The following is a 17,981-nucleotide window of genomic DNA, read 5'->3' as shown; positions in this document are numbered from 1 at the left end:
TTATTCTTAATAATATTTATATCTATATTTATTTATAATAGCATTATATAATTCTACCCTAATATTTTTATTATGTAAATAATCTGACTTATAGTTTATAAACCATCCAATTTCATTTTCTATGTGTAGGTGGCAGGATAAACCCTGTAATGTGGCCACATCCTCCCAAAAATGCAATCTCTGGAGACTTTTAGAGCTTTAAAAAAAGTAGGTCAGCATAAGAGACCACTCTACCTCCTGATTCAGAGGATCACATTAAACACAAAATCTAATACATATCTATTGGGGATACACACATAGATCCCATTGTACAGCACTACAGAATTTGATGGTGCTATATGAAACAATAAATAATAATAATAATATTTGTGTTAAATCACTAACCTGGTATTTTAATGATGCAGGTTTTATAAATGAGATTATGAGTTACCCAGTTTATGCCTTTGACCTCCCAATAAAGTGATGTTAATGTTTTGATGCCCTTGTATTCAATGTATTTTCTGTTATTGAATTTCTTACACTGGAATTCATTTAATTCTACCTATAAATAGTTTTATGTTACCCTTCCTGTACATCTTATGGTTATCTTATTCATCACCATGTCTATAATAATTTTTTTGCTACTTCACTTCAATACTACACTTTGCATTTTGTGAAATGATTAAAAAAGTATTATCATACGTATTTTTACAAGCATTCTTCCTTTATAGCATTTTTTCCACACCTGCCTAGAGCTCATTACTGTACACGGGTGCATGTACACAGCTGTAGAAGATTTTTGTAAATTTATTCTTTTTCCTGTAAAAAGGTGACAGTATAATGAACATTAGATTATCTACAACATCATGTATTAACATTATGATTATCCTACATACAAAACCCACACAACATAAAATCTCTCTCCTACGTAGTGCAGGGGAGGTTATCTATTTTTCTGGTTATTTAAAAAAAGGTTAAATTAACATGTTAATTACGAAAAGTGTCTTCATTTTAACTGCAATTCAAGGTTTCATTCATGATTCACAATCTTGATTTCTCAACATATTTAAAACAAAAGTATGACTAATTTGCCAGATGACATTAGATTTCTTAATTACATAACTATAATGTCTGCCTTTTTTATTATTGATTCAAGTTAGTTGCTATCGGGTCTGTATGTATGTTTCATGCTCTGTTGGCTCTGTTTATATAACATATATATATATATATATATATATATATATATATTTATATAGAAATGTCCTTGTTTTTTAAAGAAATGCACATTTTGTCTTAAAATAACATCAAATTGATCAGAAATACAGTGTACACATTCCTAATGTTGTAAATGACTATTGTAGCTAAAATGGTAGTTTTTTTATGGAATATCTTCATAGGTGTTAGAGACCTTTTACCATTACTCCTGATTATATAAACCTCTTGGTGTTCCCTCTTTCTCAAAAAAATCACCAAGGATATTCTTTTTTCCCTTCAGCATTATGTTTTGAAATTTGATTGCACTAAAATCCTTAACACGTCATTTTTTGTATCTTTGTTACAATAATTATTTTTTTTTCGTAAGAGATTATAACAAGTGTAGTGCAAATTTACCTAAATTTGAGGAATTACTCGGTCCATGAAAAAAACGAGACCAACTCAAGGGAAAAAAGGCAGAGTTGATCAGGGAAAGATGTTGAATATGCCCTGCATCCAGAAAACAATAGACTGTTCCAGAAGGGTGGCAGTTGGCTGCTATATCTAGAGTTTCCTTAGGTAACAGAAGTACAAATGTTTTGTGGTGGGAAATCTATTACATTGTGTACAAGCCCTTATCAGTAAAATAAATGTGTGGTATATTTCTGCCACATTATTATAAAAAGATAACCAATTACACAATGCAGTGCTGTGAAAAAAGTATTTGCCCCCCAGTATTTTTCATATTTATCACATTTAAATGTATTAGATCTCCAACATGTTTTAATATTACTCCGGGGCCTACACCTCACACCAGCAGCACACAATATCTGTCCGTTTTCTTCCTCACAAAAACAAAACCAAGAATCCACAGTAAAAGGATTTAAATAGCGTTGCAACCTCTTTTCTCTTGAAAACTTGGAACAGTGGTGAACCCTACCAGAAGTGGCCTGCCTACGAAGAGCTCATCAACAACTCATCCAGGGGGTCACAAAAGAACCCAGACAAACATGTAAAGACGAACTGCAAGTCTCAGTTACCTGAGCTATAGTCAGTGTTCAGGATTCCACAATAAGAAATAGATATCAATATATATTGTCAGTTGTAGACTTACATATAGCTTATGGGTTCTCTGTATAATGACATCTAGCATTCACTATTACGTTCTAGGATTTGTTATTGTATATGTAAAGTGGTAATTTATATATACAGTTTATATGTTCTCATTATAATTCTTAACGTCAGTATTTACATATTCATTACAACTTTTAATGTCTGTAGTCACGCACCAATGATATAACCAGTAGCATACCTAGCGGGGGGGGCCCGCCCCGCCCCAGGTGCCACTCATCAGGGGGTGCCACGGGCTAGGATGACCACATGTCCCGGATTGCCCGGATCCCTAGCAGCCTCGTCACTTTTTTTTTTATGAGGAGGAGAGAGAGGGGCGTCTAGCAACCCCTCGGCGCCCCTCAGTCTCCTTCGCGAGGCCTCTAACTCGCGGATGTCGCAGTGCCGGCATGTCATGCTGAGCGCCGGAATATGATGTCATATTTCGGAGTGACGCAGTGAAGCAGAGCAGCGGCAGAGCAGGAAGCAGTGGCACAGCAGGAAGCAGTGGCACAGCAGGAAGACTGCAGGACTTCTGGATGGTAAGTCCAAAATCTTTAACTACAAAGGGGAGAGGGTAGATAGTGAGAAACAAGGGAGAGGGGGGTAGATAGTGAGAAGGGAGGGAGAGGGGGTAGATAGTGAGAAGGGAGGGAGGGGTGTAGATAGTGTGAAGGGAGGGAGGGGGTAGATAGTGTGAAGGGGTAGATAGAGGAGAGGGAGAGGGGTTAGATAGTGAGAAGGGAGGGAGATGGGGGTATATAGTGAGAAGCGAGGGAGAGTGGGATAGATAGTGAGAAGCAAGGGAGAGGGGGGTAGATTGTGACAAGGGGGTAGAAAAGGGGGAAAGGTAGATAGTGAGAAAGAGGGTAGTAAGTATATTGGAATACATAAACAATGAGAATGAGTGAGAGAATACATGAATGTGTGGATACATTGTGTGAATGAGTGAGAATGAATGAATGTGTGGATGAATTGTCTGAATGAGGGAGATAATGAGTTTGTGAGAATACATTAATGAATGTGTAAATTTGTGTGAATGAGTGAGAATAAATGATTGTGTGAATTATGTGAATGAAAGTGTGAATTGGTGAGTGACTGTAAAAGTGTTTGTGTGTATGATAGATGTATAATTGATTTGTGGAAAGGCAAAGATGGCACAAGCAGGATGTTTGAGCCTTGGGGACCAAGATGACACAGGCAGGGTGTTTATGGGACAAAGATGGCACAGGCCGTGCTGTTGGGGACAAAGTTGACTCATGCTGGGCTGTTTGGGGACAAAGATGATAAGTCCTGTGTGTAATCTGGGTGCTGGTCAGGTTCTATGTGGGCAACCTATCATCTATGCCTGTAGTTTTCTCCTGCAAATATGGGATCTGTATGTCTGATTCTATGCCTCCAGTGCTGAGTTCACATGTGAACTATAATAATAACAATATTACTATATATATATATATATATATATATATATATATATATATATATATATAATTGCTAACAGCAATCACACTCCTATCATGCCCTGGCAACAAGTACATGCTAGAACCTGGACATGATTGGAGTGTGATTGCTGTTAGCAATCACACTCCTATCATGTCAAGTCAGCTAGTACAAGCTGGAATCTGGGTATGCCTGGGCGTGTGTGTGTGTGTGTATATATATATTAATATTGTTATTGATTTTTTTGTCCTATTTTGCTGTGTTACTTACTTTAAATAAAAGCGTGAGTTTTTTTATGGTGGGGGTTCATATTCGGTTTCGGACATGTAAATGCTGCATTTTCAATTTCAGTCCAGAATTTTCGTTTCGGTGCATCCCTAAGCCAGACAATGAAGTGGGAGGCCTACACCACATCAATGTTTGGCTTAGTATATAGTGATTGGAGTTATGCTGCACTATTATCAATGTTTGATTCAATGTATAGTGATAGGGATTACACTGTACCACCGTCAATGTCTGCCTCAGTAAATAGTGATAGGTGTTATGCTGTACCCCTGTCAATGTCTGCCTCAGTATATAGTGATAGGTGTAATGCTGTACCACCATCAATGTCTGCGCCAGTATATAACGATAGAAGCTATGCAGTTTTAAAGTGTTTGTGGGGGGTGCCACATACAGGATCCGCCCCAGGTGCCAAAATACAAGTACGCCCCTGGATATAACAATTCTGGGATAAAAACTCTTTGCTTCAGCCAATCACATACTGAGGACAATTCACTGTAGGGAGGTTTCTTTCCACTTTAACAACACTTAACGGCCGATACAGTGTAGCAGCAATTCATCATAAACAAATCATTAAATGCAGTCCAACCAATCAGAAGCAGAGGGTGGCACCCTCCTAGGAAGGTGTGTATAGTTCTATTAACTACTAGCGCGGCCTAATTATGGGTTACCTTGATGAAGCTTGCATGTAGCCGGTGAAACACGCATTTGGATTTTTTTAAATTTTTTTTTTTTTTTTTACTAACTGCCAATGAAGCTCCACACTTTGGTTAGATAGATTATGTCTCACTAGAATATTAGATAGCAATTACTTAATGCCAATGGGCTTAGAACTCATTTCTTTATGTAAGCTATCTGCTCTTAGTTAGGCAGGGTAGAATACTTATTCTTTATATAGTTTTTTGAGGAGTTTTGTTCCTCCCGTTGTAATGGTTTAATAAACATTATATTTTATTTGTTATGGTGCTGGCATTACAATGAATAGCCTTAACCATTTTGCTTATTGGCAGTGGTCATTTTGTGCGTTACTTTTAAATCCGTGTATTAAGAGATTTAAAAGTCATGCGCAAAATGGCCACCATCAATAAACAAAATGGCCACTGATATTTCTCACTATAGTTGTCATTTTACATGTTTTAATGTTTTATAGCCTTGTGTATTGGGATTCATACAAACTTGTTTTAACAAAAATTTACTTTTTTGCTTTACGCACTTCCGATAATGAAGTGGCACCCCCAATGAAATAAACAAAAACAAATGGCAAAACCCAAATATCTGATTAAGTTACATTTATTTGTTTACCTGCTATAGATGAGTCTCTCCCTCTCACACACATTTTCTGGGAGGTTTGCCAGTGGGTTTGTGCAAATGGACCAAAAATGATTCAGACAAATATTTTGGTTCATTTTCAGACAACAAATTCCATTTTCTGCCCATTCATTAGGGACGCCCACAGTTAATCTCACTCTCCCACACTCTGATTTTCATTCATTATCTCTCTCATGCTCTCTGAATGTCTCCCTACCTTCTCTGCTGACCACTTCTGCTTCCGTGTTTTGCATCGTCTTGTTCTACATCTTCTCTTTTATCTTTCTTCATCCGCATTTCCGAGTACATAACCTCCTGGTAAGCTTCCATCAAAATGTTGGCGCTTCTGGTGACATCCTCTCCCTCGATGCTCCAATGTACATTAAATTAGTTTAGATCTGATTAAATATAGATATAGTTTTTCTATCGTTTCAAGTACAGGTCAAGTGTATCCATTTAAGCTGTGTTAATACTCTGCTATGTGTATTAAATTGCTTCCATTAAGTTTCACATTGCTTTGCATGTAGCTGTTTTTTGCAGTCGTAGTCTGCAATTGTGGATGATTTTTTAGATATACATTCAAATGGCAAACCGTGTATTTTCACCCACTGGTAACACCAATTAAAAGTTCATTGAATCACACACCCTGGAATCCTATTTCTATCTAGACACTGATGTATTCTCTTATCACAATTTTACACAAATTATGTAATCAAAACAATGTGTATTATACAAGTATAAAACTTAGCTTGCAATCTGAAATAAAAAATGCAAGCCTCTCCTACTATACAAATGTAACACAAACTGTTAAAAAAAAAGAAAAGCAGACCATTTCTTACCTCAACAACCGAATGCCCTTGGCCAATGTTTTAATCACAGTTCAATGAAGGACATCTTTGCTGTTGGACAAGCCAAACACATATACAAAAGTATGTTAGTAAGGTTTCTAAATCATGTCACAAACACCACAGGCTAGTAGCTCAGACAGTTAGCCACCATGCCTAGTGTGCACAGTCAATTGCCGAGATACACTCAAAAAAAGTCACTTTAGCATATAGCAGCCACTTTAACATTAATAAATAGAACTTAACCTTTAGTATAAGTGCTTTTTCACCTTCTTTGGTGAATGTGATACTTTTGTAATTAAAGGTAGCATTGGAAGAATCATTCCTGGCAACAGTAAAAGCCCAAACCTTCTGAGAAGTAATTATTCATTCATTATTTATACCAGTGACACATAATTGTCATGCCACACAAAAGCAGCCACAGCTAGGTCTCTGCACTATAACAAAAAAATAAACATTTTTGTGTGATATTAATAAACAAATTATACTGAGTAAATGCTGCAACCTATAGACATTCTTTCCAATGTCCCAGTAGCTTACAAAGTCTTACAGTGCCAGAATTTAAGAAAGAAGCAATACAAATACTAATAGAGTAATATTTAATATACAACGATAGTTTACACTATTACACTCATAAACTTGACATGGTGCTTGAATATTCTAAACTACATGAATCCTCTGGATGTTCCATTGAGTTAACCTGGAGAGGGGTTTCACCTTCTGGCCTGGGAATACACATAAATCCAAGTGGTCTCCAAGGCCCCTTTCCCCACCATGACTAACACACACAAATACTAACACGCATGCACAAACAGTAACACACACTTACTCCCACACTGACATACACTCGCTTTGACACACAGCCACGCACACTCACTATAGCACACACGCATACGCAATAATTCCCCTGCATTACACCGTACTACTTTACATTTGCATTTTACATTTGTATTACATGATCCCCCTGAGCCCTTTCTTCATAAAGGTTTGCCCTGTTGTATAGTACTGTATTGTATCTTACTACATGAAGACCGCTTTGGAGATGTACCCAGCATAAATCTTCTGCTCACAATTATTGAGCCTGAATTCAGAACTTGTTTTACTAAGCAAGGTGCAAAAGGAGTTCAGAATGCATAATTTTGTTAAAATATCTGATATAGGAAACCTCATAAGCCTTCCAACATTGGCTCACTCATTAAACAGCTCTCACTTAGTCATGTGGCAGCTTTGTCTCTTTTCAGCCCTAAAAACAAAAACAAAAAAAAAGATTATGGAAAAAATATTTAAAGTCGCTTGTTAAAAGTAAGGAAAATGCTTCTTCTAAAATATTACATTTCTTTTCCGTTCACACGAAAGGTGTAAAATAGTTGAAACAACATCTTTCAGCTCCAACGTATTTTGGTTGATTGTTCCCCTGTGATATAACACGGGCTCCGAGAGCTAAAAGTTTTTATGGGTTGCATTCAGATGATCAGGCGGTACTGCACCTATTAAATAAAGGGTCAGAAATGGTGGAAGTCGCAGCTTAAGATCAAGAGTTATTTCTCCTTTAAACTGGATTTTATCTTGAAAGCCAGAATTAAGTTAATTTGAGCCTTTTAAATTAAAATCCAGATTTGCTTGAATTAAACATATGTAAGAACAGGTTTGTTGTGAGAAATCCTAGTGATCTTTGACACTTCTAAAACATATAGTGTTTTCACTAACACTCAGTAGGAAAAAAAAATCATTATTAAATAAAACTTATATCTTCTTGCTATGAACTAATGAAGATGCGTCATATCCTGAATATCCTTTACATTCATCTGCATTTTTTAAAATGTATACAGACACAAGGTATCTAAAGGTATATAAGATGTGAGATTTGATCTTTTGTAATATTGTAGAACATGCCTAGAACATGAAGTCTGTAGTCGAAATTCCATCTGAAGAATTGACCTCAGAGGTCCCAAAAAAGTATGTAACGGTATCTTTTTTTTTTCTGTTGGTCCAATAAAAGGTGTTAACTTTGATTAAACATCTTATCAATATAACAGCATATATTTTTCTTATTAACAAGGACAAAACAATTCTGGCATATGTTTAGTCCATAGTACATGGACTAAGGTTGCTAATTCTTCCATCATGAGATCAAAACTCTTAAGTGAGTGCTTACAAAAATGAAAAGTGCATGGAGGGGTCCAGAAGTGCTAAAGTGCTTACCGGCAAGTGCAACATCAAAAGTGACATGTGTAACCCTCACACAACAACAAATAGTGCACTGCGCCCAGACCTGGACCTCTAGCAGTCTCGGGGCTTCAAGCTTTCCCAGCTATATGATCTGGGTACAACAAAATGGTAATTGGATAAGGAGATGTGTTTTTCGGTAGGTAAATGGGATGGTATTCTTTGGTTAATTAGTTAATCTGTTCTAAATATAAAGTGTTATTGTTAAAGGTAAGAAGTGTTAGTATTAATGAGTGTTATAAATGTGTTATAAGTGTGTCATAACTTCTCACATCTGTTTCCTTAGAAGACGTCGATCTTAAATTGCCTTGCTAGGAGAAGGTACATAAATCTTAGGTAGTCGCACTGCCTCTGACGCTGCTAATTAGTGCCAGATTCAAAGGTACTAAGGCAGCTGTGCTACCTTCATAATTGGGACCTAAGTTGCAATACAGTAGTGTTTCTACACAACAAGTGTCAGCGTTTTCCTAGTTTGTTTTTGTAACTAAACTGTGCTCCATTTACTAGCACACCAAATCCAATATGCTGGTGCAAGTGTTTCTAATTTGCTAATTCTGTTGGATTTAAATTTTATAACTTGATGCAAGTGCATATTTCCTTCGCTTTGCAAGACATTTAGGTTTGAAACACGATTTTACATCGCCCCAATTACTTTCACTAGTGTTTTTTTAATGTGTGATTACTTTTTGGGTTGTTTTATGAAAGTATTAATTGATATACCAGACTTTACACAGAGAATAAAATAGATGTACTCCATAAACTGCTCTATAGAATAACACATACATTATATGAAAGGTAGGCAGTGATAGACCTTTTTTTGATATAGTATGTTCAGTAAATAATTATGTAGCAAGGACTTTTTTAAAGTAATGTAATCATTCTCTTGACACATTGTTGTTGCGTGTTGTATTCCTTACATTAGTTTAATTTATTTTGCAATTTCACCACCTCGAACACGTGGATACAATTGAACCATTTACAATTCACATAGGATCAAACACTTTACATTGCCTTCAAAAGTTATTATTTCTTTCCCAGTCATTTCCTTTAAAATCCCCAAGTGTGAAACCAAAAAAAAAAACTTTGTCAGGTGATAGTAAATTAACTGCAAGGGCAAATATCCAGATGCTTTATATTTAGGATAAAAAAAAATTGAGAAATAATATTAACCAATATATTATATTATCTGTAAATGTTTTGTTTTGGACTGTCAGTAACGGGGTTCAATGTATATGCAAGGAATTTATGATGTAGAACTGAAGCTTGACACCCCAGCTTATAGTCAGATGCAACTACTATGAATCTCATAATAGTCATAAATGTCCTGGTGGAGTATGAGGGTTGTTCTTTAAACCAAGCTTCTTGAGAGTCTTTATATCTTAAAAGTATGGCAACTACAATGGCAGTTCAAGAATAACCAATGAGTTTTTAAAAGTATACAAATGGGGAAAACAGCAAGAACATGTCATTTTCACTGATGGACAAATGTTCTTCAGGAAAAAAAAATCATGTAAAAAGGTAGACTTTTCAGCAAGGGCTGTTGAGGTGTGAAGTTCATAGCTACAGGTTGGATATTGGTATGACAAACTGATATACAAGGTTATACATATGAAATTGTGCTACAGGTAACATTAACCTAAGGAATAATGTGCCTTAACCACCTCCTTCCTTTTTGAAGCAAGACTTTTTTTCTGCCTTGTTCTAGATATGCAAATATGGGTACCACAGCTCAAAATCATGAATATATTACAGTTGCTTACGCATTGTCATTTTTCTATACATATCTTTGCATAGTTCCATTTTCATCAACACTCCCACTGGATGTGGTTTTTACCCTGATTTTCTTTTTCTATTCACGTTCTATATACACAACATGCATTTGTCCCAGTAAACAAAACATTGCTTGTCACCCCTACCCTGTAAATACCCAGATCTGTGCAAGCCAACTGTTTTTGTAATCCAGGTGCTCCCCATGTCTGTCCTCGGCTTTAATTACATATACACATAGCCATTTCATTTCTTTTATCACTATTAAAACAAGAGACTAATGCTGAAATATACTTTCTTGGTTTATTAAGGTCACTTGTAATAGAAAGGTAGAAGTAAATATGTAATGTGCTTTATTATTATTACCTTCTTATTACAAGTATAAAACAAGCAACATTGCAAGTATAGCAAAATAAGTTAATACTTAAACATTGTAAATAGAGAGTTCCTAGAAACAGATCATACATCTAATCCCCTTACAGTAATATATGATGGGTTTAGTTTGACATTTGTGTACATTGTTGTTCCACTGTGGAGGCTGGCGGCTTTCCTTTTTGCATGTGTAGGTGTAGTGTGCACCCCGGTCTGCATTGAAAGGGAATCCTCTGTATGCAATGGCATATTGATACTAAAGACTTGTTTTCTGTTCAGCCTGAAAATACGTGGGTGAATGCTGAGAGAAATACCCGTACAGGTTGAATTTTTTTTAAATGGGGTTTTCTGTGTACGGGGGCGGCAGAACCTTTTTTAATGCATACTTTTATTTTGCACACGCTAATTTATTTTTATGACATCGTGTGAGTTATTGCAGTTCGCGGAATTAAAATGGAATCCGGCATTAGAGACAGTGTGGTAAGTTTTAAGACATTATTTTAAAGATTGTATTGCATGATCGTAATGATAGATTGTCATTCGGATTGCCATATACAGGATTTTCCTCATAGCAGATTATCTGGGTTTATTCACAATTGAATTGTTGGATAGTAGTGGTTTCAGATCAACGACTTCACTATATATTATGTAGGACAAAATACTGCTATATCACCAAGATTCTTGAAGGTTATCCCACGAATAAAGCCAATTGAGCCAAATCTTGAACTAATATTTCCTTCAGTATGGAAATCTCAAAATACCTAACATTTTGAACCATTTTTGCTGAACCTCCAAAGCAATTCTACTGTCTGAAAATTAAGAAAGATCTAGGAATAGACAAGACTTTCTTGCATTGGCTTCCTTCTCCATGAAAAGTGTGTTGTAGATCATGGCATCCTATAAACATGGAACATTCCAATTTAAGGGTGTGCTTTCAAGAGCATCAACCTCCTTTCATCAAGTATTGCTTTTGATTTGATAAAGGGAGGCTGATACTTGCAAAAGCTTGTCTTTAAAAAAGAATGTTAATCCAATAAAAAAGGTATTATGTCATATTGCAATACTTATTTTTTAAAATTGTAATTTAACCTATAAATAAGAAAGTGTTAAAATTATATTAATAATATGTGCATGTAGTTGAAAAAGGTAAAATACATTCTAACATGTATATCCTACTTCTTTCTTCAAGTAAGAAAGACATAAAAACACAAAAGATTCCGCGAGTTGGGTACATAAGATAATATAGTCTTTTTAATGCTCTGTTGATTAGTGTAAGTAAACCGATAAGTAAGCAACGCTGGACTTTTCCCCAATTATATTTTACATTTTACAGTACACATATTTATGTAGTGGTTCAGATTAAAGACATTGTGATTATTCATTACCAATAATGTATCTCTCACCTATTAAGATTTTAAACTGAATATTATCAAAAAATGTACACTGATTGATAGATGACAAATTAATACATTTAGTTATGATAAGGGCATTGAGTGTGCCCGTTCCAATTTATGTAGATACCCTAAAATATAGTAAAAACTGTCATTTGGTTACTTTCACGGGAGCCTAAAACATGAATTATAAACTAGGTTAGGATATGTTCTTTATTGTTCTGTTAAATCTCTGTAATATATTTTTCTTGGACTCAGAATGGAAATGAGTGTCACCCTGCCGTTCTGAAAGTATTCGCCAATCAGTCTCCAGAATCTGAAAGGTACGGAGACTATTATAATGCATTATAAATAACAATTGCTACCTTATAATTTATTTTTATTTTTTAAGTGTCTTTACATTTATCAATACTGGACAAATGAAAGGTTTATTCATAATTTAATCTTTTAATGTCTACTACATATCTACTGTTATTTGAATATATATTTTATTTTATTTTTTATTTCTGGGTTAGTTCTCATTATAACATGATTTCACTATTAACACGATTTAACAATTTCACTATTAGCAATTTTGATTAACTTTATCTATTTGTTGACCTTCTCAAAGCTACATATGTTTGACTTTGAGCATCTTTGTGAACAGAACCTTTGAGGATTTTGCTTTGCTTTCCAGCACATACAAGGCTGTCATCAGACATAAGCACACCTTTTTAGAACAGGGAAGGTATAGGGTTAGTGGGTGCAGTATTTCTTCAATTACTATATATATATATATATATATATATATATATATATATATATATATATATATATATACATATACATACATACACGCACATACACACTAAATGGACAAAAGTATTGGGTCACCTGGCGATTCCACCAACATGGACTTTAATGATATCACATTCTAAATACATATACATTAATATGTAGTTGGTCCCCACTCTGTAGCTGTAACAGGTTCCAATCTTCTGCAAAGGCTTTCCACAAGATAGTGTAATGTTTATCCCCTTAATGACAAAACCGTACATGTACGGGCTAAAAATGCATTGTTTTCAATGGGTTTAGGGACCGCCCATTGTTCTTAAGGGGATAAATAGGAACCTCTGCCCATTCATCCAGTAGATAATTTTCAGGGTCAGGCACTGATGTTGGACGAGAAGGCCTGGCTTGCCTCGCAATCTCCATTCCTGTTCATCCCAAAGGTGTTTGATGGGGTTGAAGTCAGCGCTCTCTGTCGACCTGTCAAGTTCTCCCACACCAAACTCATCCAACCTTGTCTTTATGGATCTTGCTTTGTGCACTCGGGCATAGTCATGCTAGAATAGAAAGGGCCTTCTCTAACCTGTTACCACAATGTTGGAAGCATAGCATTCTCCAAAATATCTTGGTATACTGAAGGGGATATATCAAGACATTTTGTACAGTGCTCTGCTTCCAACTTTGTGGGAACCCTGCCCTCAAAGTGTATTATAGTACTGGGGCACCTAAAATGGATAATTTTTCCCTTTGCATTTCAAATGATCAAATCTGTTATCTAACCTCCACTAGAACTGACTAAACTAAATGTACACACTGTACAAGAACCAATTAAACACACAAACATGAGCAGTCAAGCAGCAATAAACTGGTATAAATTAGTAAGAACAAATATAATTATAGTGTTAAATATTTACAGTACCCCATGGACAGGTCTTTACTAATATCCCAAAATAATATTATATTAACTTATAGACGTTATTGTGAGCATGTGTGTGCGTTAAAGTGTGGGTTAGTATGTATATGTATGTTAGTGCAAGTATGTGTTTGTAAGTGTATATGTATGACAAAGTAAATATATATGTGCGAGAGTATGTAAATATTTGTGCCAGGTAATATGTGAGTTAATGGGGGGTACAAAGGGCCAATGTGCCACTAAGCTTTACCGGCTCCCTGGGCCAGAAGGTGCCAGCCCTCCCCTCCCCATGCTTAGGCTTATCTTGGGGTCCACAGGAGCAGTCCCTTGAGAATCACTTAAAGACAGTGGTGATTACAGCATTACAAACAAACAATGAAAATGGAAGCGTCTGCAGAGTGGGCTACTGGCAGCAAAGGGGAGAGAGTCTTGATAGAAAATCAATATTCACATGTTTTCCCACAGGTGTGAAAGTGTGGAACTAAATATTGCAATCAGGAAACAAATCCAGGAGAACAGCATGTCACAGATGGGAAAGGATTCGATTTCAAAACAGCCAGATTCTTATCATAGTAGTTTATGTTCCTTAAAGGTGAGTCTCATATTTCATAATATATAATTTCCCTATTGTTTTTTTCTTGATGTTTAATACTCCAGTAATTTTACTATAATAAACCATACAACATGACAGTTTAGCAAATATAGGAATGCCTATTTATCGTAAGCCGCAGAGAAAAGAAAGGGAACCATTGAAATGAAATGATGGACAGGCCTTTTTTTTCATTTTGTTATTTTATCATTTGTTGTTTTTTTTATTGTTTTAATTTGTGTTCTTATTCAGCTAACATAATTATACATAGCTTGGTGTCTGGTGTCATTTGTTGCAATTAAATGTTGTATTAAACAAGCGTTTTATTTTTTATTTCCTGACATGCTCATAATTGTTTAATTATGTGTTTGCTGGCCTGATGGATGGTGCTGATTCTGGTGAGTTGTGTGCAGGTAGCAGTTAATAATACTCTGGATCTGAAATTATTGACTGGCAATGCTACTCTTAAACATTTGTTTGGGGTGGGTTGTAGGTATTTACAAGCAGAATAATAAGTACATTGCTAAGAGACTCTTGATAGGAAATTATAGCCAGGTAAATCTGGTACAAAGTGATATATCTGATCAGAGGATTCACAATATTGGAAGGAATTGTGTTTAATCAACAGCCATGCATTACTTGTCGTTATTAATTTGTATTTCACTTTTTGTAAATCCCTGAGATTTCTGTTTAATGGCTAATTTTGTTGATCTAAAAAATTGACTCATCGTCTAAGAATTGCCCCTGATGTTTCAGGATAAACTGATCATAAGGACTTATTTAGGTCAAGTACTTGCTACTGATTCACAGCTCTCAGAATTGCTTAAATAGTCACATGAAGTTTGAAAATCATTCTGGATAGTTATTCAAAGTTTGTTGTTTTTTTAATTAAAATTGTTGGAACCACTAAGGTATTTTTTGTGTTTATGTTCTTTAATGTAGTGCTTATACTTATCGAGATTCCAGTTCAGGAAAAGAAGGTGCTGTACTGCTTCTGACATCCATTCTATGGTTAATGCCCTTGGTCCATTTATTAAACACCTTGGGGTGGAAAGGGTACTAAAACCTTAAAAATTAGACTAAACTGATTAATGAGTGTCCTAATTACAATAGGGAATTAAATACCAAATTAAATTAGACATACAAATAGGAGAATAAGGACTTAACTTTCATTGAGAGACATAGAATGCCTAGTTAAACAGTATAGAAAGGCAAGCTAGTAACCAGTAGGTGGATCTGGGGGCTTGGTTTGTACAGATAAAATAATAAGCATATATTTTGCCCCCCAAAACAAGGACAGAAGGACATAAAAGACAAGGAGAGCAAGAAAGGAGGTCCCCTATATGTGAAAGATAACATAAAATCTAACCTAACACAAGTTGGTGAGGAGAACAGAGTCATCTTGAGTTACATTACAATTTGTAGCTCGTGTAGGTTTGATTTATAGACCCCCTGGACAAGTAGAAGCTTTGGATAATCTACTAATTGAGGAAATAGCTAAATTAACACTGAAGGGGGAAGTTATAATCACAGGTGACTTTAATCTCCCTAATGTGAACTGGAAAGCCAAAGTAGCTGGTTGTGCCAGGAGTACAGATATTCTAAATTCCCTGATTATCTTTAATACATGTAATTGAGGATCCAGCTAATAAGGAGGCAATATTAGATGTAGTATTCACAAATGGAGATTTGTTAACTGATATTACTGTAGGTGAAAGTTTGGGATCTAGTAATCATCAATCTGTGTGGTTTTCTAAAATGAGAATATGTAAGAAGAGTCACTATCTGATTAAAGCAATTTCAATGGAGAGCAGAAGAAATTGGATTATTTAAACGTTGAATTATTAAAGGTAACAGAAAACTGTATTGTATTGGTCTGTAAGAGCAGAAATTAAATAGTAACAAAAAACAAAAACAATCTAGTAAATGCATTTAGTAAATACAAAAAAAAAAAAAAAAAAAGATATACAGATCTAAAAGATTAGACAGAAAAAGGCAAAGCAAGTTATAAGAGCTGCCAAATCACAAGCAGAAGAGTGAATTGCCCAGTCAGTAAAACGATAAATGTTTTTGGTAAGATTAAAAGAACAAAAGAAGGAAGGTATGTAGAAGAGGATAAAAGTCTAGCTGTCTTAATGAATTTTTACAGATGAAAATGAAGGAACCTCAGTTAGGAAAAATGACTTCTGAGTCATTTGATATATATGGGGTTATCGGGGAGGAGGTACTACTTCAGCTGTATAAGGTAAAGACATACGATGACAAGTTGATGATGCCTAATGGGATACACTCCGAGTTATGAAAAAGAGCTTGGTGGTGTAATAGCAAAACCGCTAACTGATTTATTTAATTAATCATTGACTTTGTAGACTTTGCGTATCTAGATTTCAGTAAGGCTTTTGACACTGTCCCACATAGCGTGCAATCTCCGAGTTAAGATCCCAATATTGTTTAACCCCTTCGTGACAAAGGCTGATTTTACTTTTTGTACCCTTCGTGACAATGGCTGTTTTATCGTTTCTGCGGTGTTTGTGTTTAGCTGTAATTTTCTCTTAACCCATTTACTAAACCCACACAAGTTATATATTGTTTTTTTCAGGACAAGAAGGGCTTTCTTCAGACACCAAAATTTTTTTCATATGATGTAATTTCCTATAATAAAAATAATAAAATATGACGAAAAATTGAAAAAAAAACACATTTTCTCACTTTTATTTGAAAAATCTTTTATTCATCATAAAAAACTACTGAAAAAACCTGCTAAATAGATTCTACTATTTGTCCCGAGTTTAGAAATACCCAATGTTTTTATGTTTTTTTGCTTTCTTCTACACGTTATGGGGCAATAAGTACAAGTAGAGTTTTGCTAATTCAAAACCATTTTTCTCTGAATCTGGTAATTCTGTCTCTATGTGGTATTTGGGGCATCTTTGAAGCCAGCAAATTAAATTTACCCCACCAAACCATATATTTTTGAAAACTAGACACCCCAGGGTATTTTAGATGCTGATAGTTTAACCCTTTCCATGCACTAATCCTACCACCAACCCTTGTCAAAGTTTGGGATAGTAATTGTTTTTGGTGTTTTTTTCACATACTTTGTACTTCAGGTGTGAAATTACAGCTCCTGGTATATGTCACTGTCCCACAACACCCCGATATGTGTTCAGCAACATCTCCTGAGTACATTGATACCCCACATGCATGGGTTTGTCAGATTGTTTGGGGGCAAAAGGGCCACATTTGGAACATGAGCAATTCAAATTCAGTAGGAATTTTACATCTGGGTAAAGAAAAATGCTTGTACCCAACTATCAGTAGGGACAGGTTACAAGAAAGCCTGGCCTATCTCCAAGAAGGGATTTGATCTAGCACCTTAAGTGGTCCCTCATGCCACGGAATGGACACAGGGGTCACTTGACAGTGCAAATAAAAACGCTTAAAAATGGTGGAGCAAATAAAAGCTAAAAAACAGTAAATGTAACAAAAAATAAAAAAAAAATACAAAAATGGAGCAGGAACAAAAAAAAAATTAAAAATGGGAAACTGTGTGATACAGCTTGAAGCAGTCACCGACACAGAGTGCAGGTTTTCCAGGGCAATCTGGACAGTAAAATGTGGTGTCCTTTCTTTGCCCCCTGCTGTAGCATACCCTGCATCTCTTTTGGGGATTCTGCTTCTTTGCTGTAGGGGGGATTTTAAAAATAAAATGGGTAGCCCCAATTCTGTTGGTTCCCATCACTACTTGGGGACCAGGTGCATCACGGTACAAGATACCTGAAATTACTTCGAGCTGA

At 35.5% G+C, this 17,981-nt stretch overlaps 1 non-coding gene across 1 annotated transcript; it reads right to left on the bottom strand.

Annotated features, from left to right (window-relative positions):
• Window positions 1-17,483: 17,483 nt before the first annotated feature.
• LOC149289371 (small nucleolar RNA SNORA35) lies at window positions 17,484-17,613 on the bottom strand. Its single transcript, XR_016277366.1, has one exon. It is a non-coding gene; the product is annotated as a small nucleolar RNA SNORA35 (small nucleolar RNA).
• Between the last annotated feature and the right edge of the window lie 368 nt (window positions 17,614-17,981).

The sequence above is a fragment of the Sceloporus occidentalis genome, unplaced genomic scaffold (assembly GCF_023333645.1).
Source record: "Sceloporus occidentalis isolate IW3139 unplaced genomic scaffold, rSceOcc1.0.p SCAF_46, whole genome shotgun sequence".
Classification (NCBI taxonomy): domain Eukaryota; kingdom Metazoa; phylum Chordata; class Lepidosauria; order Squamata; family Phrynosomatidae; genus Sceloporus; species Sceloporus occidentalis.
Note: the sequence above shows the minus strand (reverse complement) of the source record. Positions and strands in the feature narration are given on the sequence as shown.